Source organism: Prionailurus viverrinus, chromosome B1, assembly GCF_022837055.1.
Source record: "Prionailurus viverrinus isolate Anna chromosome B1, UM_Priviv_1.0, whole genome shotgun sequence".
Taxonomy (NCBI): Eukaryota; Metazoa; Chordata; class Mammalia; order Carnivora; family Felidae; genus Prionailurus; species Prionailurus viverrinus.
Window position 1 is genome coordinate 40,733,716 of NC_062564.1, and position 25,209 is coordinate 40,758,924.

The 25,209-nt window shown below is 41.8% G+C and overlaps 1 protein-coding gene across 1 annotated transcript in view; it reads right to left on the bottom strand.

Moving 5' to 3' along the window:
• The window catches only part of AP3M2 (adaptor related protein complex 3 subunit mu 2), a 110,651-nt gene that overhangs the window by 36,207 nt on the left and 49,235 nt on the right, over positions 1-25,209 (bottom strand). The gene's annotated exons all lie outside the window — the stretch shown is intronic.

Below are 25,209 nucleotides of genomic sequence, written 5' to 3' on the forward strand. Positions count from 1 at the left end.
GAGAGAAAGGGAAAGGAGGGGAGGGGCAGAGAGAGAGGGAAAGAGAGAATCTAATTGAAAGCAGCCTTCACACTGTCAACATGGAGCCCGATGTGGGGCTTGATGCGAGGCTCAAACCCAGGAACTGTGAGATCATGACCGGAGCCAAAGTCAGAAGCCCAACCAACTGAGCCACCGAGGTGCCCCTAGAAGATATTTTTTTAAAAAGTTTTCTTCATAGGGGTGCCTGGACAGCTCAGTTGGGTAAGCATCTGACTTTTGATCTCAGCTCAGGTCTTGATTTCAGGGTCATTAGTTCAAGCCCTTAGCATGGGGCCTACTTTATTAAAAAAAAATTTTTTTTCGGGGCGCCTGGGTGGCGCAGTCGGTTAAGCGTCCGACTTCAGCCAGGTCACGATCTCGCGGTCCGGGAGTTCGAGCCCCGCGTCAGGCTCTGGGCTGATGGCTCAGAGCCTGGAGCCTGTTTCCGTATCTGTGTCTCCCTCTCTCTCTGCCCCTCCCCCATTCATGCTGTGTCTCTCTCTGTCCCAAAAATAAATAAATGTTGAAAAAAAAAATTTAAAAAAAATTTTTTTTAATGTTTATTTATTTTTGAGAGAGAGAGATTGAGATAGACAGAGCATGAGTGGGGGAGGGGCAGAGAGAGAGGGAGGCACAGAATCCTAAGCAGGCTCCAGGCTCTGAGCTGTCAGCACAGAGCCCTTCATGGGGCTCGAACTCAGGAACCGTGAGATCATGACCTGAGCCGAAGACGGGTGCTCAACCGACTGAGCCACCCAGGCACCCTGCATGGATTCTACTTAAAAAAAAAACAAAAACAAAAACAAGTGTTCTTCATAAAATTATGAATTATGTGACAACATATTTGAAGCTTTAGATGAAATGTAAAATTTCCTGGTAGAGTGTAAATGACAAAAAGTGACCGAAGAAAAGGTGGAAAATCTGAATGGCCCATTATCATAGAAGAAATGGAAAAATAATTAAACATTTTTGGGGCGCCTGGGTGGCGCAGTCAGTTAAGTGTCCGACTTCAGCCAGGTCACGATCTCGCGGTCCGTGAGTTCGAGCCCCGCCTCCGGCTCTGGGCTGATGGCTTGGAGCCTGGAGCCTGTTTCCGATTCTGTGTCTCCCTCTCTCTCTGCCCCTCCCCCGTTCATGCTCTGTCTCTCTCTGTCCCAAAAATAAATAAACGTTGAAAAAAAAAATTTAAAAAAAAAAACATTTTTCCATGAGAATAAGAGGATAACAAAAACTATTATTAATATCTTCAGAGAGATAAGAGGGATCTATGGGAATGAGAACAGAACAATATGAGGAAGGAGCAATAGAGAACAAAGACCAAGAAAGAACTCCTAGAAATTTGATACATGGCTATCTTAACTTGAAAATTCAAAAAAACATTCAGGAGAGTAAGTCTGGAAATCTCCCAGAAAGTATAGAAAAAAGACAGAAGTAGAGAAAACAGAGGAAAGATATAAGAAAAACAGTAGACTAATGCAAAAAGTTTAATATCTTACTAAAAGGAATGCTATAGAGCATAGAGGAAATGGAAAGAAGGAAACTTTTTTTTTAATCTAGTAAACTTCCCCATACTGAAGGGCCTGAGTATCTAAACTGAAAAGACTCAGTGAGTACCTAGGTCAAAGAATGAAAACTACCCACAGTAGGAAGAAGAAATACCCAAAACCTACATGGATTTAAAGAAGAAGAAGGAGAAAGAGAATATGGAGGAAAAGGAGAAGAAGAAGAAAAGAAAAAGAAGAAGGAGGAGTTGAAAGAAGAGAAGTGATAGGTTATCTGGTGCATTTGACCAGGGGGAAATAAAGGAGAAGCACTACATAGTTCTATTGGAGAGTGAAAGAAGAATAATTTGAGTACAAGTAAACAAACACATGAAAAGTAATTAACTTCAGGAAAAACAGAATGCTGTATGAGAAAAGAAATGTCATCACAATATATTACTCAGCATATCAGTGATAAAGCATTAATATCCAGATATATAAAAAACTTCTGTGATTCAACAACAACAAAAGACTTAATTTCAAAATGGGCAAAAGACATGAATAGACATTTCTCCAAAGATGAGATACAAGTGGCCAACAAGTACATGAAAGATGCTAAATGTTATGAATCATTTGGGAAATGCAAATTGAAACTACAGTGAGGTACCCTCTCACATCCCTGAAGCTGGCTAGTGTAAAAAATAACAGGGGTGCCTGGGTGGCTCAGTCAGTTGAGCGTCCAACTTAACCTCAGGTCATGATCTCGAGGTTTGTGAGTTTGAGCCCCACATTGGGCTTGCTGCTATCAGCACAGAGTCTTCTTTAGATCCTCTCTCTCTCTCTCTCTCTCTCTGCCCATTCCCCACTCACATTTTCCCTCTATCAAAAATAAATAAACATTTAAAAACAGCAACAACAACATAAAACAACAAGTGTTGGTAAGGATATAGGGAAATTTGAACACTTTTGGACAATTGGTGGGAATGTAAAATGGTGTGGCCTCTATGGAAATCAGTATAGGAATTCATTAAAAAATTAAAAATATAGAAATATGATCAGGAATTTCACCTCTTGGTATATATTAAAAAGAATTGGAGGGGCGCCTGGGTGGCTCAATCAGTTAAGCATCTGACTCTTGTTTTCAGCTCGGGTCATGATCTTGTGGTTTGTGGGTTTGAGCCCTGCATTGGGCTCTGCCCTGACAATGCGGAGCCTGCTTGGGATTCTCACTCTCCCTCACTCTCTGCCCCATCCCCACTTGTGCTCTCTCTCTCTCTGTCTCTCAAAATAAATAAATAAACTTAAAAAAGAAAAAAATAATTGGAATCAGGAACTTAAAGAGATATTTGCACACCCATGATCATAGCAGTGCTACTCACACAACAGCAAAATGGTGGAAGCAATCTAAGTGTCCACGAACAGATAAATGGATAAACAAAATGTAATATATACATATAATGGACTATTATTCAGCCTTAAAAAGGAAGGATTTTCTGACATATGTGACAACATGCGTAAACCTGGATGACATTATGCTAAGAGAAATAAATCAGTCACAGAAAGACAAATACGATATGATTCCACTTAAGCAGGTATCTAGAGTAGTCAAATTCATAGAGGCAGAACGTTGAATGGCAATTGCCAGGGGCTAGGGGGGAAATGAAGAGCTATTGCTTAATGGGTACAGAGTTTCAGTTTTGCAAGAGGAAAAAGTTTTGGAGACTGATAACCCAACAATGTGAATATACATAACACTATTGAACTGTACACTTAAGAAAGGTTAAGACGGTAAATTTCATGTTATGTGTATTTCACTACATTTAAAAAATGTTTAGGGGCGCCTGGGTGGCGCAGTCGGTTAAGCGTCCGACTTCAGCCAGGTCACGATCTCGCGGTCTGTGAGTTCGAGCCCCGCGTCACACTCGGCTGATGGCTCAGAGCCTGGAGCCTGCTTCCGATTCTGTGTCTTCCTCTCTCTTTGCCCCTCCCCCGTTCATGCTCTCTCTCTCTCTGTCCCAAAAATAAATAAAAGTTGAAAAAAAATTTAAAAAAAATGTTTAATTAATTCAAAATAGATCAAAGACCTAAAACCATCAAACTCTTAGAAGGAAACAGGTGTAAATCTGCATGACCTTGGATTATACAATAGTTTCTTAGGTATGACACCTAAAGTACAAACAATCAAAGAAAAAAAATAGATAAATTGGACTTCATCCAAATTAAACAGACACTAGCAAGAAAGTGAAAAGACAACTGACAAAATGAGAGAAAATATTTCAAATCTTATATCAGATGAGGGTCTAGTATCTAGAATATATAAAGAGCATTCACAATTCAGTAAGAAAAAGATAACCAATTTTAAAATATGCAAAGGTTGAATAGACATTTCTCCAAAGAAAATATACAAATGGCCAAGAAACAGTCGAGAAGATGTTCAAGATCTTTAGTCAACAGGGGAATGCCAATCAAAACCACAATGAGATATTTCATACTCACTAGGGAGGCTATAAAGAACAAGCAAACAGACATCCAAAAAATAACAAGAGTTGCGACAAATGTGGAGAAATGAGAAGTTTCACATATTGATGGTGGTAATGTAAAATGATACGACTGCTGTGGGAAACAATTGGGTGCTTCCTCAATAAGTTAAAAATAGAATTATCTTGTGACCCAGCCATTTTACTCCTAGTTATATACCTGAGAGAATTGGAAACTTATGTTCACACAAAAAGTCGTAAATGAATGTTCATAGCAGCATTGTTCATAATTGCCATAAAGTGAGAATAACTCAAATGTCCCATCGACTGATGAACAGATACACAAAATGTAGTATATACACACAGTGACATAAAAAGATAAGTAATGATAGATGCTACAACAGGATGAACCCTGAAAGCATATGTTAAGTCAAAGAAGAACCCAGTGACAAAAATCACATATTATATGATTCAATTTATGTGAAGTATCCAGAATAGGTAAGGTAAATCATAGAGACAGAAAGTAGATTAGCCTGGGATTTGGGGTAAAGGAGAGTGGGAATGAGGAGTGACAGCTAATGTGTATAGAGTTTCTTTTTGGGGTGGTGAAAAAGATTTAATATTAGATTGTGCTGATGCTTACACAACTTTGTGAATATATTAATATCCATTGAACTGTATACTTTATATGAGTGAATTTTATGATATGTGAAGTAGATCTCAATAAAGCTATAAAAAAAGAATCTCAAAAAAAAAAAGGAGCTATTATCTCTCTCCCCATCCTCCCTCTTTTCATTGTTATCATGATATTTGCATTTCTTTTCATCTTCCATGTTCTTGGATTACTTTCTGTATACATTATTTTCTCCAATACAGGGTGAGTGTCTTTTTGCCTTTCTACTCTCTCCCTTCAACCTCCATGTGTGAGAACTGGTCACTTGTTGTTTCCTCCTCTCTTATCACTTTGGGAGTGGCAGAAGGACAAGGGGACTGGAAAGAGGCAAGGGATAAAGCAAGAATACCAGGAAAAAAATCCACTGCAATAAGTAAGGTGAGAAACGACCTGGGTAGCCTCAGGAGAGATAGTGGAAGTAGTTAGATTCTTCATAAAATTGAAGGTGGGGCAACGAGATTTGCCAACAGATTGGTTATGAGGTGTGAGAGAAAGAGGAGTCAAGAATGACATTAAAGTTATTGGCCCAGGTACCGGGAAAGAATGAGATTACAACTCTTTACTAACATGAAGAGTCTAGAGAAGCAGGTTTGGGTTGAAATATCAAGAGGTCTCTTTAGACAGTTTGAGGTGTTTAAATCTAAGATGTCTCCAAGTAGAGCTGTTGGGTAGTGTGATATAATAAAGAACATCTCTAGTCTTGGGTGCCTGGGTGGCTCAGTGGGTTAAGTACCTGACTTCGGCTCAGGTCATGATCTCACGGTTGGTGAGGTTGGTGAGGTTGGTGAGTTGGAGTCCCGCTTGGGGTGAGCATGAGCCCTGCATCAGGTGAGCCCTGCTTCTCTCTCCCTCCCCACTTCCTCTCTCTTTGCCCTTTCTCTCTGCCTCTCACTCACTTATGCCCTCTCTTTCTCTCTCTCTCTCTCTCTCTCTCTCTCTCTCTCTCTCTCAAGAAAAGAAAGAATAGGGGCGCCTGGGTGGCGCGGTGGGTTAAGCGTCCGACTTCAGCCAGGTCACGATCTCGCGGTCTGTGAGTTCGAGCCCCACGTCAGGCTCTGGGCTGATGGCTCAGAGCCTGGAGCCTGTTTCCGATTCTGTGTCTCCCTCTCTCTCTGCCCCTCCCCCATTCATGCTCTGTCTCTCTCTGTCCCAAAAATAAAAAAAAAAAAAAAAAAAGAAAAGAAAGAATAGATCTAGTGTTTGTCCCAGGTTCCTGACATGCAGCTTCAAATATCCTGAGAATTTTCTAAGTGATAGGAGTGTCTTGTTATGCTAATGAGGTGGTTCCTGGTGTGCCCCTAGGTAACTTCAGGATAGGGACTGATCGCCAGAAAAACCAATCTTGTAATTAGAGGATTGGAACTTTGGGCCAGCCTGACTTGAAGGAAGGAGAGGTAGACTGGAGATTGATTTTAGTCTACTGGCCAATGTGATTTAATCAATCATGCTTTCATAATAAATCCCTAATGAAAACTCTGGACACTGAGGCTTGGAGGAGTTTCCTTGTTGGTGAACACAGTGATGTGCCCAGAGGGTGATGTGCCCTGACTGTGTAAGGAGAGGACATAGAAACTCTGCACTCTTCCCAAGATCATACCCTATGTGTATCCTTTAGAATAAAACAATTGTAAGCATAGCACTTTCAGTGGATTCTGTGAGTCATTCTAGTGAATTATTGAACCTATGGGGATTATACGAATCCCCCAATTATAGCCAGAAGTGTGGTGACCTGGAGACACTGGTGGTTAGCATCAGAATTGAATTGTATTACAATACACTCAATTGATGTCAGACCAGGTAGGGTGGAAAGAGAGGAAGTTGGTAGCTTGATACTCAGTTCTGAGGATTCAGAGAGAGAGTCAGGGCTAGAAGGAAAACACTGTGAGCTTTGAGCATATAGATAGTGTTTAAAGGCCCAAGACTGGAAGAAGTTATCTAAAGAGTGAGAGTACATAGAAAAGACACCTGAAGCCATGCCAACATAGAAGTGAGGAAGATGAGGAAGAACCAGTAAAGCAGACTGAGAAGTGGCCAGAGAGGAAAGCCAGACAAGTGTGATCCTGAAGGCAGTAAACTGTATCTAACAGTGCGGATAAGTTGAGTAAGACAGAGACAGAGAATTTTTCACTAGATTTAACAGTGTGGAGGTTACGGGAGACCAAGTTCAGAGAAGTTTCAGTGGAGTGATGGGAATGGAAGGTGAGAAATCAGGGCAACACATTTAACTTTTTTATTGTAAAGAGAGGAAGAGAAATGAGGCAATAGCTGGAGGAGGTAGTGGAATCAAGGAGGCATTGATTTGTCTTTATAAATGAGTGAAGTAGCAGTAGGTTTACATGTTGATGGAAAGGATCCAATAGAAAAGGAAAAATTTACAGAGAAGAACAGTCACTGGATGGGGCAAGCTGGGTGAGTAGCAGGTGAGCTGGGTCAGAACTTAGTATACAAATGAAGATTATCCATAGTAATCAAATGTGCAGTTCACCTATAGCAATAGGAGAAAAAGTACAGTGCACAGATGGAAATAAGTATGTAGGTTTGATATTAAGAGCTTATGGAAACTTCTCTAATTGCTGTTGTCCCAGGTTGGATTCTCTAGAAACAGACACTAAGACAAAGATGTTCATTAGGGATCAACACCTATGAACAGAAGTGGAGGAAGTGGGATCAGGCAGAGGAAGAATGTAAACGGAGAAGGAAGCCCAACAAAACCTTGGCTAACTCAGTGGGGTGTTATGCAGGAAGTATTGCCCTCCATAGTTGTTTTACTGGGCTGTCCTCTAGATACCAACTTCTCCCAACCCACTCTACAGCCTAGGTAGAGTAGGATTCTCCTGGTTCTCCCGATAAAAGTCAGTCATACAGGTGGGAGCATGTTTAGTGGGGCTCTGAGCCCCAAAGTGTGCTCTGAGACTGTGCCTCTTCCAGTCTACTTGATATTAGGGACCTGGCAACTTGTAATGTATATACTGGTTCAGTATCTCTTGTCTGTGGGAAGGGAGAGAGAGATGTGGTATGCAGGGTGGGGTTGTGGCAGCCTATGTAGGGGAAGAGCCAAAGGAAGATTGAGAAGATAAATGGGATGTAGACCAAACTGAGTTGATTTGTTCAGATGTTGAGAATGGGCTCAAGAATCCATGTTCTGGTCAAGATTAGGTCATTCCCAGTTTTCCATTGAAATGATCCCCTCTCATGTGAATCTGGCTTCCTGTTCATAGCCATGAACTACTCATTAGGTCATCTGGGGGCCCTCTGATGTGGGGAATAACTCCTCTGTACTGTGTATCTTCTGTTTGGCCCTACAGATCCACTTTCCATCCCTGCTTTCTCCTCTGGGAGGCTGACCTGTGTAATTTAGTCTTGTCCCTCCTTTTTCTGGTTTGGGTAGAGTCAGTAGGGAACATCATCAAAAAAACAGAAGCAGGGAGGAGAATGAAGCTACAGTATTTGTTTCCCTCATTCCCTGTCATGGTGCTTTGGGCTGGCTGTCCTTTAACAGAAAGTCACTGGTGCTCTCAAGATAGTTAAATCTACATGACTTTTCTTCAGATTACAGGCAAACTCTTCATCCTCCCATCCCTTCAGGCTACATGCTCCAGATTCCTGTTTAGTTTCTCATGTGGGTCCCCTATACTCTACCCACATTTAGGAAATTAATTCCTTTGTAAATAAACCCTTTAAATATTTAAGGATTAAGTATTTCTTATCCCTAGCTGACCCACCCTCTCAATCCTGATCTGCTGCTGGAACAGCTGGGAGTGTAGAATGAAGAAAACTGGGGACAGAATCTACAGTCAGAGGAAGAGTATGCAGTAGTGAGGACTCTTTTAGGGGCAGTGGTCAAACCAGCAAAACTAACTAAAGTGGAAAGGGATACCATTGGCTTATATAATTAAAAAACGCAGAGGCAATCTCTCTTGAGACATGACTCATGTAAGGACTTAAACATGTCCTCAAGACTCTGTCTCTTGCTTTAACTGCTGCTTTTGCTTTCTTTAGTGTTGGTTTCCATCATGACCACACTCATTTGTGGAGGCAAAGATGGCTAAAGGCAATATTGTGCTTATTTAATCCTTTAGCTGGAGATTCCATGGAAAAGAAAGCATCTCTTCCCTGATAGCACCAGCAAAAGTCTCCAGTCTTCTGCTGGTTGGCCTAGTTTTGGTCACATGTTTATTCTGGAACCAATCAAAATGGCCAGGGGATAGTGTGATAGAATTGTCCAGACCCGGTTCATCTTCCCAGTTCTGTGGTGGGAGTTGGTGAAGGGCTAACGCCACTTGAAACATACAGTATGAAATCCCCATAAGAAATAAGAGCTCTATAACTAGCAGTGGGGGAAGGGAGATGGTTGGGAAGCAGAAGTTAAAGTTACTACAGTTCAGCACAAGGGAATTCAGCATGGAGGTATGAATGGCAGCTTTTCATGATCTGCTGTGAGAAACTGCTGAGCCCATCTACTCTGAGGGTAGTGCTAGAGCATCATCACAGCACTCTTTCCAAACTTGATGGTCGACCTCACAGGCAGTCATGTTTGGGGGGGGGGGGGGGTGCAGAGTGTGGGTGGCAGTAGAGAGATGTGGATTCTTTGAGGTTTGGCCATATCTCCTGGGGTGGGAAATGACTTGGAACGTCCGAGTCTGTTTGGATAGCTCACAAGCAATGCTGTGAACAGTATGGGATTCAGAGAGCCATGGCTGGGGGGAGCCAAGTACATCTTTAGCCAACCAAGACAAAGCCTCAGCCTGGGAACCATAGGAGCTTGTGGGCAGATGCGTGTGGGTGCTCATTCACTACCAGCCTTCATCAGAGTGCCCTCTTTGGGGTCTAAGCACTTTCATCATGCATGCAGTTTCCTAATGCATCATGCATTAGGCCTTTTTAGAGCTGTGTGCCTCACCTTTTGGCTCTCTGTCAAGGATTTGTCTTGGACTCAACTCATTGGTTTAATTTTTTTTTTTTTTTTTTTTTTTTGGTAGAAGTTTGAGTAAGAAACCCTGCTCAGTTAAGAAACTCCAAGCCCAAGTTAAGAAACACCAAGCTCATCTCTTCTAACCCCACCATGCTGGCCCCACTATGGAGAGGGGTGTCCACTTCTTGGCTGGCTCTATTAGGGCAGGACCAGCATTTCTGGTTATTACAGCCACCTTATGAAAAAGAGAGGGCTTTTTATGGCTCTAAGGTGGTTCACTCTGCCAATATATTCTCAAGTTGTCCTGCTAAATATGCATTGTTGCAGACCTGTGAAGGATATTGTTTTCCCAATTGTCTCTCACTTGCTCCATCAAATTCTCAGTTTCCTCTCACAGGGTAGCTATGAAGTGAAAGTGTGCCAGGGTCTGTAGGTCAAGAGTTAATGGGCCATCTAACACTCCAGGAACAAGAGTATCTAGTGTCCAGAAGCCAGGAAAAGACATGACCTGGGCTCACTTGGTCTGCACATAGGGTCTATTGGCAGGAAAATGGCCCTGGGCAAGCAGAAAGTCATCTCTTTGGTCAGTAAGACCTGTTGAGCCAGAAGGTGATAAACAGTGAGCCAAGCACTAGCTATGAGACTAGAGACTGGAGACACAAATACAGAGAAATGAATGGGCAAATTTGGTGTCAGTCACAGAGAAGGCAAAGATATGATAAAGTGTAGACATGGACTAAGGTCAGGCAATTAGAAATACTATAGACACCAGGCTTTTAAGAAAACAAAGTCTTGTTTATGTTTAGCTGTCATATCCCCATCAGGTAGGGGGTAGGTCTTAAAGAAGTAGGCTCCACCATATACAAGATTGTCTGTGGATGCCTAAAAGTGACAACCTTATCTGACCAGCTTAGGCTGGAGCCAAAAGTTCTAGGGCCATGTCAATTACCTTTGGAGCCAAATTGCAGAGCCCAGAAGGGTCAGATGCACACAGTCTGTTGGCCTCCATCAGAAGAGTCAACAAACAATCAGGAAGTGAGTGTTTAGGAGGAGGCAGGTAGGTAACAAGTAAATTTGGACACCAGTGAATTGGTTAAGGTGAACTCCTGAAGTTTGAAAGGTCCCTGGAAGCACACGAAGCTAGGAGGATAGAGGTAGAAATAATTATCAATAGGTGGCAGAATTCATAGTTCCCAGCTAAGGCGCTAGTCCAGGATAGGATATGACAGACTTAAATGGCTGGTCCTAGCGTCAGCACTTTTTCTGCTTGAGGCCTTTAGGTGCTTCCAGGACCAAAAGCATGGTTTTGGAGCTGCAGACATTTTCCAGATGCTCAAAGACTATAAAATTATGTGAGGGTTCGGGTAGAAGGGGTGGGGTGTGAGGAGGGCCCTCTAGGGAGAGAGCTAAGCTTAAAACAGGACTTTAGCAATTAGAAATACTGCATATAGATCAGTTGAATTCTGCAGGACTTAGTTTTCCTTCCCTCCCCTCCAAAAAAAAAAAAAAAAAAAAAAAAAAAAGGAATAGCAGGAATAGCAGGTAGAGCAAATGGAGCTAACGAAACCAATTTCTGAGACCAGGAATGAGAATCTGTGTGGCTAAGACAAGGATCATTCCCAGTCTTCCATGGAAATGGCCTCCTCTGGTATGCATTTGGTTTGTTGGCCATTGCCACAAACCACTCCTGGGCCAGCCATGGTCATCTGGAGACACTCTGGAATGACTCAAAAGGCCAGTTTTTGGAGGGCCAGGGTAATGGTAGTCTGTCAGTCCTTCTCCAAACTTCCATATGCCACGTAGATGTGGTCACCCACTGCTCACCAGCTCAGCTTTGCTCAAGCCTTGTGTTGATTCTTTTCTAAAGAGGACTATCGTAATAACTCCCATTTATTGAGATGTAATTCAATATTATATAATCCACCTATTTAACATGTACAGTAGTTTTAATATATTCAGAGTTGTGCAACGATCAGCACAATCAATTCTAGAACATTTATTACACCCTCCCTCCAAAACCCCTCTTATCCAGGAATCATCTCTCCCCACCACCCACCCCTAAGCAACCTCTAATCTAATTTCTGTCTCTATATATTTGCCTACTCGACATTTCATATAAGTGGAATCACAATATGTGTTTTTTTTAATGACTGGCTTCTTTCACTCTGCATGATATTTTTTCTTTCTTTCTTTCTTTCTTTCTTTCTTTCTTTCTTTCTTTGAGAGAAAGAAGGTGCAAAGTGAGTGAGGGGCAGAGAGAGAGGGAGAGAGAGAGAATCCTTTAGGGGTAGAGAGAGAGAGAGAGGGAGAAAGGGAGAAAGAGAGAAGCAGGGCTCACCCAATGCAGGACTCGTGCTCACCTGAAGCGGGGCTCAAACTCACCCAACGTGGGGCTTGAACTCAAGAACTGTGAGATCATGACCTGAAGGGAAGTCCGACGCTTAACCAACTGAACCACCCAGGGGTCTTTCTGCATGATATTTTCAAGGTTCATCCATGTTGTGGCAAGTATTAGAACTTCATCTCTTTTTATGGCCAAATAATATTCCATTGTATGAATGTACTACATTTTACTCATCCATTCATCAGTTGATGGGCATTATAGTTGTTTTCATGTTTTTGATGTTATGAATAATGCTGCTGTAAACATTCTTGTATAAGTTTTTGTGTAAACAACCTTTTCATTTTCTTGGTTATATACCGAAGAGTAGAATTGCTGAGTCATATGGTTACTATATATTTAACCTTTTGAGGAAATGCCAGACTGTTTTCCAAAGCAGATGTACCATTTACATTCCCACCAGCACTGTATAAGGGTTCCAGTTTCTTCACATCCTCATCAACATTTTTTATTACCTGTGTTTTCTATTATAGTCATCCAACTAGGTGCAAAGTGGTATCTTATTAGGTTTTGATTTGTATTTTTCTGATAACTAATGATTCTGAACATTCATATTGGTTATTTTTTTTAAATTTATTTAAGAGAGAGAGAGTGCATGAGCAAGCAGGGGAGAGGAGCAGAGGAGGGAGGGAGGGAGAGAGAGAGACAGAGAGAATCCCAAGCAGGCCCCACAGTCGGTGTGGAGCCTGACCAGGGCTCAATCCCACAACCCTGGGATCAGGGCCTGAGCTGAAACCAACAGTCGGATGCTCAACCAACTGAGCCACCCAGGCACCCCCATATTGATTATTTGTGTATTTCTATGGAGAAATGTCTATTCAGATCCTTTGCCCATTTTTAATTGTTTGTTTGTTTATTATTGTGTTGTAAGTGTTCTTTATATATTCTAGATACAAATCCCATTTCAGATATGTGATTTGCAAATATTTTGTCCTATTCAGTCACTTGTCTTTTCACTTTCTTAATGGTGTCCTTTGCAGCACAATAGTTTTTCATTTTGATGAAGTCTAATTTATTTTTTCTTTTGTTGTTTGTGCTTCTTTTGAGGTTCTGTTGTTCTGTGTTTCTTTTGAGGTTGTATTTAAGAAATCATTGCCTAATACAAGGCCATGAAGATTTATGCCTATATTTGCTTCTAAGAGTGTTTAATTTTAACTCTGACATTTAGGTTTTGACCCATTTTGAATTAATTTTATATATGGTGTGATGTATGGGTCCAACTTTATTTTTTGACACTTAGATATTTTGTTTTCCTAGTATCATTTGTTGTAAAGACTTCTATTTTTCCCACATTGGATTGATACCCTTGACAAAAGTCAATTGACCAAAAACGTATGGGTTTATTTCTAGACTCTCAACTTTATTCCATTGAAAGTTTATTCTTATGCCAGTACCACACTGTCTTGATTACTGTACCTTTATATTAAGTTTTAAAAACAGGAAGCATGAGTCTTCCAACTTTGTTCTTCCTTTTCAAGATTATCTTGGCTATTCTGGGTCCCTTGCAATTCCATATGAATTTTAGGGTTAGTTTGTCAATTTCTGCAGAGAAGTCAGCTGAAATTTTTAGAGAGATTACATGGGATCTGTAGATCAATTTGGGAAGTATTGCTGTTTAAAAAATATTCAGTCTTCTGACCCATAAGCATGGATTTTTTTCCATTTATTTAGGTATTTGATTTCTTTCAACAATGTTTTATTGTTTTCAGAATGTTAAGTTTCACACTTCTTTTGCTAAATCTATTTCTAAGTATTTTTTTTCAAATTGTTCATTGCAAGTGTATAGAAGTACAATTGATTTTTGAATATATTCATTTTGTATCTAGCAAACTTGTTGAACTCTTTATTAGTTCAAATCATTTTTTAAGGGATTCTTTAGGATTTTTTATATTCAAGATCATTTCATCTGAAAGTAGAGATAGTTTTACTTCTTTCTTTCCAAACTGCACATGTTTTATTTCATTTTATTGCCTAATTGTCAACTTCCAGTACAATACTGAATAGAAGTGGTGAGAGGGGAGATTGTTGTCTTATTCCTGTTCCTGTAGGGGAAATATTAATTCTTTCATCCTTAAGTATAAAGTTAGTTGTGGGTTTTTTGTAGAGGTACTTTATTTGCTTGAGGGCCTGTATGCTTTTCTGCAATGTAATAATGTGTCACTATCCCATTGAGAGAAGTAGAGTCATCTGGGCTGACTTCCTTGACTCACTTGTGGCTAGTAGAATGAGGTAGAGTGAAACCACTTGACTTTGGTAGCAAGGTCAGCAAAGGCCAAGCAGCTTCTGGCTTTCTAGACTCTTGGCTCTCCAGATTTGCCCCTCTCAGCATACTCACTTTTGGAACTAAGCCCTCATGCTGTGATAAGCCCAAGTGACATGGAGAGGCTCCAGTTGACAGTACCAGGTAAGCCCAGCCTTTGAGTATTCCCAGCACAGGAACCAGACATGTAAGTGAATGATTCTAGCCTTTAGCCGTGTAAGTCGCTACCAATCATTTAAATCCTCCCACTGAGGTCCCAGACATGGTGGAGCACCATGGTGGAGACAAGACACATCTTGTCCAAATACCTGGCCTACACAATCTACAAGCATGATAAAATGGTTGTTATTTCACACCATAAATTTGGGGTTTGTTACTCAACCACAGATTTCTAGAATAGGTCTCAAGCCTTCCAAAGCAATCATGTTCCGAGTGTTCTTTGCATCAGTGGATGGTGGTTGCATGTCTAAACCTGTGGTACAGTGGGCTGGGAGCTGTGGATGGGGGAGGGGAGGAAATTGCAAGTTTCTCAGAACTTTTCTATAAGCAACCCCTCTGCAGCACCAGCCTCTGGTCCAGGTAGGCTCCTGGGGGTGAAGCCCACCCAGCCTTGAACTTCAGCCTATTTGACTGCTCTTGCTAGTCTCTAGTTACCAAGACTACACTGTTATCCTTCAAGTTCTAGTAGATTCCTGCATTATTATGGACTGTCCTCAATTGGAGCTACTGCCCCGGGCTTTGTCTTGGCCCTGCATCATTTCAGACATTTATTACATCTTTTATAAATGAATGAATGAACTGTGACTCTGAGGCTGAGGATAGCTATAGCCTTTCTGTCCAAGAACCTTCTGGATCAGATTTGAGTTTGCCACTCCTTGAACTTGGTGATTTGAATAGCTGTTTTTATAGAATTTCTTCCCTGGCAAACCTCAGTTTTTATTCTTTTTTTTTTTTTTTTTTTTTTTTTTTAATTTTTTTTCAACGTTTATTTATTTTTGCGACAGAGAGAGACAGAGCATGAACGGGGGAGGGGCAGAGAGAGAGGGAGACGCAGAATCCGAAACAGGCTCCAGGCTCTGAGCCATCAGCCCAGAGCCTGACGCGGGGCTCGAACTCACGGACCACGAGATCGTGACCTGGCTGAAGTCGGACGCTTAACCGACTGCACCACCCAGGCGCCCCACCTCAGTTTTTATTCTTAAGGCCTTCAGTTGATTGGATGAAGCTCACCCACATTATGGAGGGTAATCTCCTTTACATCAAATCAATTGATTGTAGATAATAACCACATCTGCCAAATACCCTTACAGTAAAACCTAGTTCAGTGTTTGATTAAATAACTAGGTACTATAGGTTAGCTAAGTCAATACATAAAACTAACCATCACAGACATAAACATCTTTGGGGGGGCCATTATTCTGCCTATTTCCAGTGAGAATAGTGAAAATGATAGAAGTGGCCATCCTTTCTTCTGATAACTGGAGGCGGGCCCTTAGGAAGGGAGGGCATTGCACAAAATGTTGATAATATTTGATATGAGAAAATACTAGAGATGAAAATTCCCCATGTGGGCAAAGCAATATGTTCAGCTTACATTTTGGGGTTGGAAAAGGGGTTTCTAAAATGCACTATGGGAGGCTTCCAAAAGAGGCTGTCAAATGGAAGAGAGTAGTAAGATAACAGGTCCCAACCTTAGAGAGAAAAGCAGTGAGGTGAGCCCTTAGCCATCCCAAAAGTTCTCAGGTGTGCTAGATGAGGAGTCACTAATAAACAAATTTCCAACTTTCTTGGCATCTCCATGTTTCCTCTACAGTAAATAGAAACTAAGCCCCAAAGTCTTATGTGCTCATTTGTGGAGAGCAGCTTTGAAGGTAAGAGTAAGTGACATTGTGGCCCACTGGTAAGCAGGCTTAAGGAGGTGGAGAGGATGGGGGGAAATGCCCTTAAAATATAGCAGAAGTGGCAGCTTCTGAAAAAAAGGAAGAAGACAGAGTTTTAGGGTCTGTGACAAAAAGAAAATAAACAGATTCCTGCTTTGGGCTTAAGTAAAAGGCTTCATGCGGAGCAGTTGACAGGCACACGCATAATCCCCTAACATTTGGTGAGCTCTGGGAAGCATGAGACGATCTTGAGTCCCCCTACTGATCTTGCTTAGCACCCTTGATTTCATGTCCAATCCACACGTATCCCAGCACAGAACCCAGGATGGTGAAACACAGATATTTTAAGCTTTTCAGGTAAAGGGGAGACTGGATCGTTGGCTCTGGAACTGTCTGAATAGACTGGTTATAGACATGCATTTGGATACCGTTCCCTAAATATGGTCTGGTAATCCAGTGTTCCATTCATCATGTAATGAAGCTTCACCAGATTGAAAGTCTTCAGCAGCCAGCCTCTCTACAAGCCCAGGCTCCTTAAAGCAGGTCTAAGAGATTGGGGAGCACCAGTAGCAGAAAGCAAAGCCTGACATAGCTTTATAATAACATAAACAGATGTCCCAGGACATTTATCAGTAAGATGGCAGCCCTGGCAGGTGAGGTACATAGGCAGACAGACCCATGTTGTAGAGTTTCTCTTCAAGAAGAACTTGTAAGGTTTGTGCCCTTGGTTCTCATAAAGAGATCTGTGCCCCAGGAATTAGGGGGTAACAGGGCTCAGAATGAGCAAATTAAAGTTATTATAAGCAGGTCTGGATTGGGGGAGATTCCTAAAGGTAGGAGCCAAAAAGTTCACTGCTAAACCTTGCTAGAATATGGGAGGGGAGAAGACTTTTGGTAGAATAAAAAGAATTCCCAGCAGCTTCCGAAAGTAACACACACACTGGAATCCTGGAAACACCTAGAGGTTTGAACAAAGAAGTGAAAGCAGCTCAAGGTTTCACATACTCATTTAGGAAAAGAATCAATGAACTTTTTTCAACCTGGGGCTGTCTAATGTTCAAATCTAGCCACTTAACATCAGGTATTTGTGTCATAAAGTACTTTCCATTAATTAGAGCTATTTATGGCCACTTGTTTCCATAATTATATGTGGGATTTGGTGAAAGATCACATGGAGTAAGGTGCTACTTAAGGGCTGAAATAAATGCACCTGAGGGGCAGTTCAGGGTCTTCAAAATGGCCTTGCAGGTGGTAGTTTGACAAGACTGAAGGTAAACCATGGAGGTGGCAATTAGTGGATAGAAAGGCATGTGGCCACAGTCACCATGCACCACTCAGTGGAGTTGCAAAATGCATCCCTATCTGTGAATGTTGGCTTTCTATGAAGGAGGAACCACACCTCTTAGAACATGGTTGCACAGGTTGAGTTGTTTTGCAGAGTCTCTTGAAGCTCGCTGTGTGTCACTATGCAACATCTTCTACTGAGCCCACAGCATATCTGGTCTGCGTGTGCTTGCAGATCCACCCATCTCCCTACCTTGTGTACCATCAGGTGCTAAGGAACATGACCTGATTCACATCTGAAGGTATTCATCCTTTATGAAGATTATGAGTTTCATATGAAGTTTCATATGAGTTTCATATGAAGATTATGAATTTCATGAGATCCCCAACCATCATGATGGAAATCCAAGTAGGCAGCATGGGAACAAAATTAAAATGGGGGAGATCATTTGTTGGGTTCTTACAGAGCCTAATTTTCTGTCACACAGAGGAATTATCTGCCAGCAGAATGGGGAGAGTCGTAGCAAACTCATCTGTGACCTTGCTCACAAATGGGTGCAGTTCAGTGGGACATTTGGTGTCAAATGATGGAATTTGCAGGTCTATCAGTGAGAGTCAATCATATCTGCAATCCAGAAGGCAACAGAGGGGTAGAAGGGGAGGGCTACCAGAAGGCCAGAGAAAATGTTACGCAGGGTTTGTTCCTGCCTTTTCTTTGGTCTACTGTCCCCACATCACATGACCCTAGCAGGCTAACTAACTCCTAAATGTTTCTCTGTCTTTATTCTCTACTCTTGCCACCAAGCATCAGTCATTTCTCTCCTGCTATTGCAAATATTGCCTTAACGGATCTCTTGGTCTCCATTCACACCCCTCTCTAATTCATTATCCACAATCCTCTCACCATTGATCAATTCACTCTCCTGAAATCCTTCAATGAAACCCCACTGGGTATCTACAGTGAAATCTAAACTTTTCTTTTTAGCCAAAAAAATGTTTAATCAAGAAATTTTTCCTGGTTATATGGTTGTTATAAAAACTAGAAGGGAAGAAAGCCTAGGGAATAACAGTAGAGCATGCAAGTCTTGATCTTGGGGTTGTGAGTTCGAGCCCCATATTTGGTGTAGAGATTACTTCAAAATAAAATATTTTAAAAACACACCTAGGGAATATAGATAAGCACAAAGAAAAGGTGGAACATCATCCAAAGATAGCAACTGCAAATATTTTGTCATATAATATGAATGTCTCTGGAAACCCTTTAGACCACTTTAACATGAATGTCAAAATTACAATGACTTTTAGATTCCATCTCACAACAATAGAGTATCAATCTCAGCCCTTCCTTGAAGGCTCCCTCAGTTATTTCTGAGGAGTCTGAGATGTGTCTCAGATGGGCTCAGAAACAGGTCAGCATGTGATCTTCCTCCTCATGGAGATTCTGAAGCATTCCAGCCCTTAAGGAGGGGGCTTCTTCTTCAGGTGTCCACCATGAGAACACTCTCCCCCAATCCTTCCACTGGACAGTCCCGCACTGCCCTTGTATGCTGACCCAGAGCAGAGAGAATACTCTTCCCCCATCCCCTGGGGTGACTGCTCACTGGGTTCTGAAGTGCATTGCTTGTGTTCAGAGTCTCAAAGTCTAGCAAGAAGAGACAGACACCACACCATTCCCTCATTTCCTTCATTCTCTAAGCTCCTCCCATAAAAACAAACGGGAGGAGAAACCCCAATAACTACAACAAAAACCTCTTCCTCTCTCAGGGGAAGAAACAACACAAAACGTCCCCAGTATGTAAGAGCAAACACCTACACTGTGCCAGGCACTATTCTAAGCTTTCTCCATACTAGTTCCTTTATTCCACAGCAATTCTCTAAGATCAGTATTACGTGTGGTACTTTCATTTTACAAATGAAAAAATTGAGGCATAGAAAGGTTAAGTAACTTGCCTGAGGGCTCACAGCTAGGAAGCCTCAAAGCTGGGACTTGAGCCCAGGCAGGTTGTCTTGAGCATCTGTGATCTTAGGGGTCACGCCTACTAGTTCTGAAAACAGTAATCCAGTTTGACATTTACTAGGGTTCCATGTTACAGGTATATATTCTTCTAGCTTTTTTGCAGTGCATGTGTACACATCCATAAGTACAAACTTCTCAACATTGCACTGAAGGCTGAGATGACTCCAACTCCCTGCACAGCCTTTTTAGACCCGTTCTCCATCACCCATCCCATGAGGCAACCAATCTGAACCATGGAGCCCTCCCAAAGCTCTCACAGGCCCTTCTGCCTTTGCATATAGCTACTTTGCCTTCCACATTGCTGGTGGATCCTGCCTCATTTTCCCAGTCCTTGTCCAGGTGTGGTGAGGTCTTAGGACTTACTGACTTCTCCAGGTAGTTGGATGTTCCTTCCTCCCCAGTCCTATGCCCCAGGCCTCTGCTAGAGACCCTACCCATGGTATTAGTGTTCTTAGTGTGTGTGTCTGACTTACTGGGGAGCTGAGAGCTCCCGGAGGGCAGCTACTTGTTTTATTACCATATCCCTAGTGCCTAGGTTAGCATTCATTAACTCATTTTTAAAAAACTCATTAGCTTTTACAAATAAACATTTTTTGTTTTTCAACAGTTTCTAGGAAAGGTGATTTCATTGCTTTTCTTATCTGTTGATTCCAATCACTAACCTTCCACTACTTTTTTTTTCCTGTTTAAATCTGTACACTCACCTTTCTCTCTCCACAATAGTTACAACCTCTGCTTCTTCCCCCATGTGGAATTTTGCAAAATGGAGTTTACAGACCCAAATGATAGGACATCATAAATAGCTCTAAAAACACAAGCACAAGGACACATTGATTAAGAAACTGTGTGCAAAATAATATAAAAACAGGGAGGGAGACAAAACATAAGAGACTCCTAAATATGGAGAACAAACAGAGAGTTGCTGGAGGGGTTGTGGGAGGGGGAATGGGCTAAATAGGTAAGGGGCATTAAGGAATCTTCTCCTGAAATCATTGTTGCACTATATGCTAACTAACTTGGATGTAAATTTAAAAAAATAAAACTGTGCACAACTCCACCACACCCTTCTGGAAGGAGGAACAAATTCCACCTTTTATGGAACGTTAAAGTTAATTGTAATTTTCATTGTTTTGAGGGTGGGGCCTTTGGACTTGCGGTATCTTTTAACTGCACAAACAATATCATGGAAACACTTCTAGTTAGAGTCAAAGAAGTATTATGTCAAAATCGCAAATGTCTGTGATTTTGGTCAAGAGATGTGCATTCTTCTTACAGTATTCTCTTATTTGCTTTGTTGTTTGAGTAGGAGAAAAGTTATTGCCTTACATATTTTTATCATTCAATAATTCCAGTTCACTTAACCTTTCAGAACCATACATGTTTCCGAACACATGTTGTTTCCCCTGGTCTGCATTCCTCTCGGATGCCTTAGATGTATATGTGTCAGCTCATATGGGAGCTTCCCAGAAGGATCTTTCTTACTGGTAAATGCAGGGGAGACACCCCCAGAGGGTTTATATGTCCCAGACTTTATTCATGTTAGCAATAGTTCCTCACTCTTAAATACTCCTCATCAAGCAACAATAAAAAGCAGGGTTTACTTGCGAAATCAAGAGCCACTGGAGGCCTCCTGGCTTGGTCATAGTAACTCCTCTAAATGAGAGGTTACTCGTGATTAAGAGATATCTAGACATAGAATTGTCTAGTGGGCTATAAATCTTAAATACAAGATTCTCTGCTACACAATAATGACCAGAATTCTTTGGCTTAGTTTACCTTTGTATTGAAAGTCTACACAAACTAGAATAAATCATCCTGATGTCCTTCCCTCCCACACACTCCTTCTCACACCTACCTTCAGCCGGACCCAGGTGATGATGTTGCCTATACATCTGCTGTCCCCCATCCTCTGTTCCCATCCTCCCTGCTCTCTGGAATGTCTTTCTAGCCCGGGCATCCAGTTCCTACTTAAAAGTTATTGTCTGAATTAATTGGTACTTTGTGCTCTGACATCTTTGCCACCCCTTGTCTTTCCCTGTTAAACCAAAATAATAGAAACCTGTCCAGTTTTTACCACACACAAATGTGCGAATGGCTACCATTTGCTGAGCATTTGTTTTATGCCAAGTATCGTAGGAATATACACAATCTATTTAATGACACAAAACCCTAAAAAGTAAGTATATTCATTTTACATCTGAGACAAATGAGGCTCAGAGGGAATCAAATGATTCCCCAAGGTCACAAAATTAGTAAATGTTAGAGCTGAAACTGGATCCCAGGGCTAACCCAAAGCCCACACTCTATTTTTCTATCATTTTTATGTGTGATAAATAGTTCATGTCTGTAAAATCAATTTTTGAATGTGGAAATGTAATGTTTATTGACATTCTTTTTTTATTTGAGAGAGAGAGAGAGAGAGAGAGAGAGAGAGAGAGCATGAGCAGGAGAGAGAGAATCTTAAGTAGACTCCATGCTCAGTGTGGAGCACTATGGGGGACTCGATCTCACAACCCTGGGATCATGACCTGAGCTGAAATCAAGAGTTGGATGTTCAACCAACTGAGTCATCCAGGAACTCCTGCTTATTGACATTCTCGATTTGTCTTTATGACTTGTAAAGATTAAAGACATTCTTTGAAGAAAAGTTGTTCAAATGACCAAGCTAAAATTAGGTGAGTTTTCTCCCTGTGAACGTATCTATCCTTTGACTTCCTATTAGAAGTATTCCCATGATACCGGGGTGAGGCTGCTTCCAGACTCTCTTGGTGGACAGAGCTAGGGAAAGTATGTATGTACGTGTGTATGTATATGTAGGTATGTATGTATGAGTGTACATATGTGTGTATGTACATAATGTCTATGTATGTACATATGAATGTATGTAAGAATACACGTGAGGGGCGCCTGGGTGGCTCAGTCGGTTGGGCGTCCGACTTGGGCTCAGGTCACGATCTCACAGTCCGTGAGTTCAAGCCCCGCATTGGGCTCTGGGCTGATGGCTCAGAGCCTGGAGCCTACTTCTGATTCTGTGTCTCCCTCTCTCTCTGCCCCTCCCCCGTTCATGCTCTCTCTCTGTCTCAAAAATAAATAAAACGTTAAAAAAAATTAAAAAAAAGAATACACGTGAATATATTCCATATTCACACTCATTTTATTATCCATTGATACATTTATGAAGTTCTTATCCATACCTCTAATTGATCTAATTTTTTCCCTCCCCATTTTGTAATTCCCTTTTTTGATCGTGAGAAAGCTAATTCCCATTTTCCTCAATATATTTACTTCCTGCATGAACCCCTCTGTGTTCATCCATCTACTGTTACAAGTGCCCCAGCACACACGTGTCTTCCTCAGCCAGCCAGGGCTCTGGAACCGCGCGTGCCCCAGCCCCAGCGCCAGCTCCTACACAGGTACCTACTTTGCATGGTCTCACTAACCGTTTTTGCACTGAATTATTCAAAAGGAAAGAAGGAAAAAAGGCCAGTAAATGTCTCTACTTTGCTTTTTGAACATCTGGAATACAGTTGTAATACCCATTTTCATGTCCTTGTCTGCTGATTCTGGCATCGATGTCAGTCCTGCATCAGTTTTGATTGATTTAGCTCCTTATTATGGGTCATATTTTCCTTCTTCTTTGCATGATTGGTAATTTTTTTTTTTTATTGAATGTCAGACATGGTAAATTTTATCTTACTAGTTGCCAGATATTTTTGCATTACTGTAAATATTCTTGACTTTCATTCTGGGACGTAGTTTGTTGGACACAGTTCTATCCTTTTAGGTTTTGCTTTTATGATTTGTTAGGAGGGTCTGGAGCACTCAGTCTAGAGATAATTATTCCCCCCCACCCCCACCCCCACTGAGGCCACACCCTTCTGATTACTCTACCCCAAGCCTATGACTCAGCAGGCTTCTGCTCTGGCTGGTGGAAACAGGCGCCAGTCCGGCTCCTGTGTGAGCACCTGGCACTGTTACTGTTCAATTCTTTCGGAGGGTTCTTCTCCAGACCTCAGATAGTTTCCTCCTACACACGTGCTGCTCAGCAGTCCGCTCAAGACCCAGGGAGGGCACTCAGCACATCTCTGGCCATCTCTCTGTTCAGCTCTCTCCCCTTTGGTGACTCTCAGCACCTCCACCTGCCCAGAAGGAATCTCCTAGGCTCTCTCAGTTCCGCCTCCCTATGCCATGCCTAGGAACTCTCTCAAAGCAGTGACCTGAAGCAATTGCAGTGTTCACCTCATTCGTTCCCTTTCACAGGGATCACTGTCTGTTGTCTAGAGCCCAGGGTCCTGAAATCCATTGCTGCATATATTTTGTCTGTTTGGATTGCTGCTCTTGTTTCACACAGAAAGGTAAGTCTGGTCCCTATTACTCCATGGTGGGTAGGAATAGTGATAGTGGTACATACTTTAGGTGAAAAAAAAATGTTTTTAATTCTTAAACTCTTAACCCACAATATATTTCTCGATTCAGATTCAACACCAACCACTGGTACGTGAAAGGTCTCCTAATGTGTCAAAGTTATGAGATTAAGAAATGAACCTAAGAGATAACAAAAGAATCTTGGGTCCTGGCTAAATAGTAGTGGTTAGGAATACTACTGACTCTATTTCTGAGAATTAGTTAAACTTACTTTTAAAAATGCTTAGTAATTCTTACTGAATGTCCATAACATACCTATAATTATGCTCAAGCATTTGGGGAGTACCAAGTCCTACCCTTGAAGAAGAACTTGCAGCTTCTCAGGGAGAAAAGACATTTATACATGTGAAATGAAATCACAGGGCAGTATCATTCATGTTGAGATGACTAAGACAATGAGTGATAAAATACCATGTGCCAGAATTTATCTTCTTCCTAATAATGGACATTTTTAGAGGTCCCTCCTCCCCGTTATTATTATTTTTTTAAATGTAGAACAACTATGAAACACTTCCACTCAGATTAACATTCTCATCTTGGGGCGCCTGGGTGGCTCAGTCGGTTAAGCGTCCAACTTCAGCTCAGGTCACGATCTCGCGGTCCGTGAGTTCGAGCCCCGCATCGGGCTCTGGGCTGATGGCTCAGAGCCTGGAGCGTGCTTCCGATTCTGTGTCTCCCTCTCTCTCTGCCCCTCCCCCGTTCATGCTCTGTCTCTGTCTCAAAAATAAATAAACGTTAAAAAAAAACAACAAAAAACATTGTCATCTTATCTGATTCATTTGCCAAGAACAAAAAACGTCCATGCTGTGGCAGATACAGTAGACTGAAACTCCCAATACTTATTTCAGCCTCCTTCTAGGGAGCCTCCTAGCATTGTAAAAAGAGAAAGGCTAGGGGCACCTGGGTGGCTCAGTCAGTTAAGCGTCCAACTTCGGCTCAAGTTCATGAGTTCAAGCCCTGCAACAGGCTCTGGGCTGACAGCTCAGAGACTGGAACCTGCTTGGGATTCTGTGTCTCCCTGTCTCAAAATAAATAATAAACATTAAAAAAAAAGAAAGAGAGAGAGAAAGACTAAAATGGCATTCCCCAGACTCCCTTGCAGCTTGGGATCTGGAGTGATTTGGGTTCCACCAATCAGATTCCTTCATGCAAGAACTGACTCTGAAACTGAGGTAAGGAGGCAGAGGCATTCATTTTGCTGATATGGATCGCAGGGGGTGGATGTGCTTTGGAGCAGACTGTTCCAGGGGTGCTGATGATCCACAGACTACAGCTAAGACAGATGTGCCTGGAAATAGCAACATGACAGCAGCTTCCTGAACTCCTGACTGAAGCTAAGATTATGATACTTTAAAGCAGTGGTTCTCAATCGGGGGCT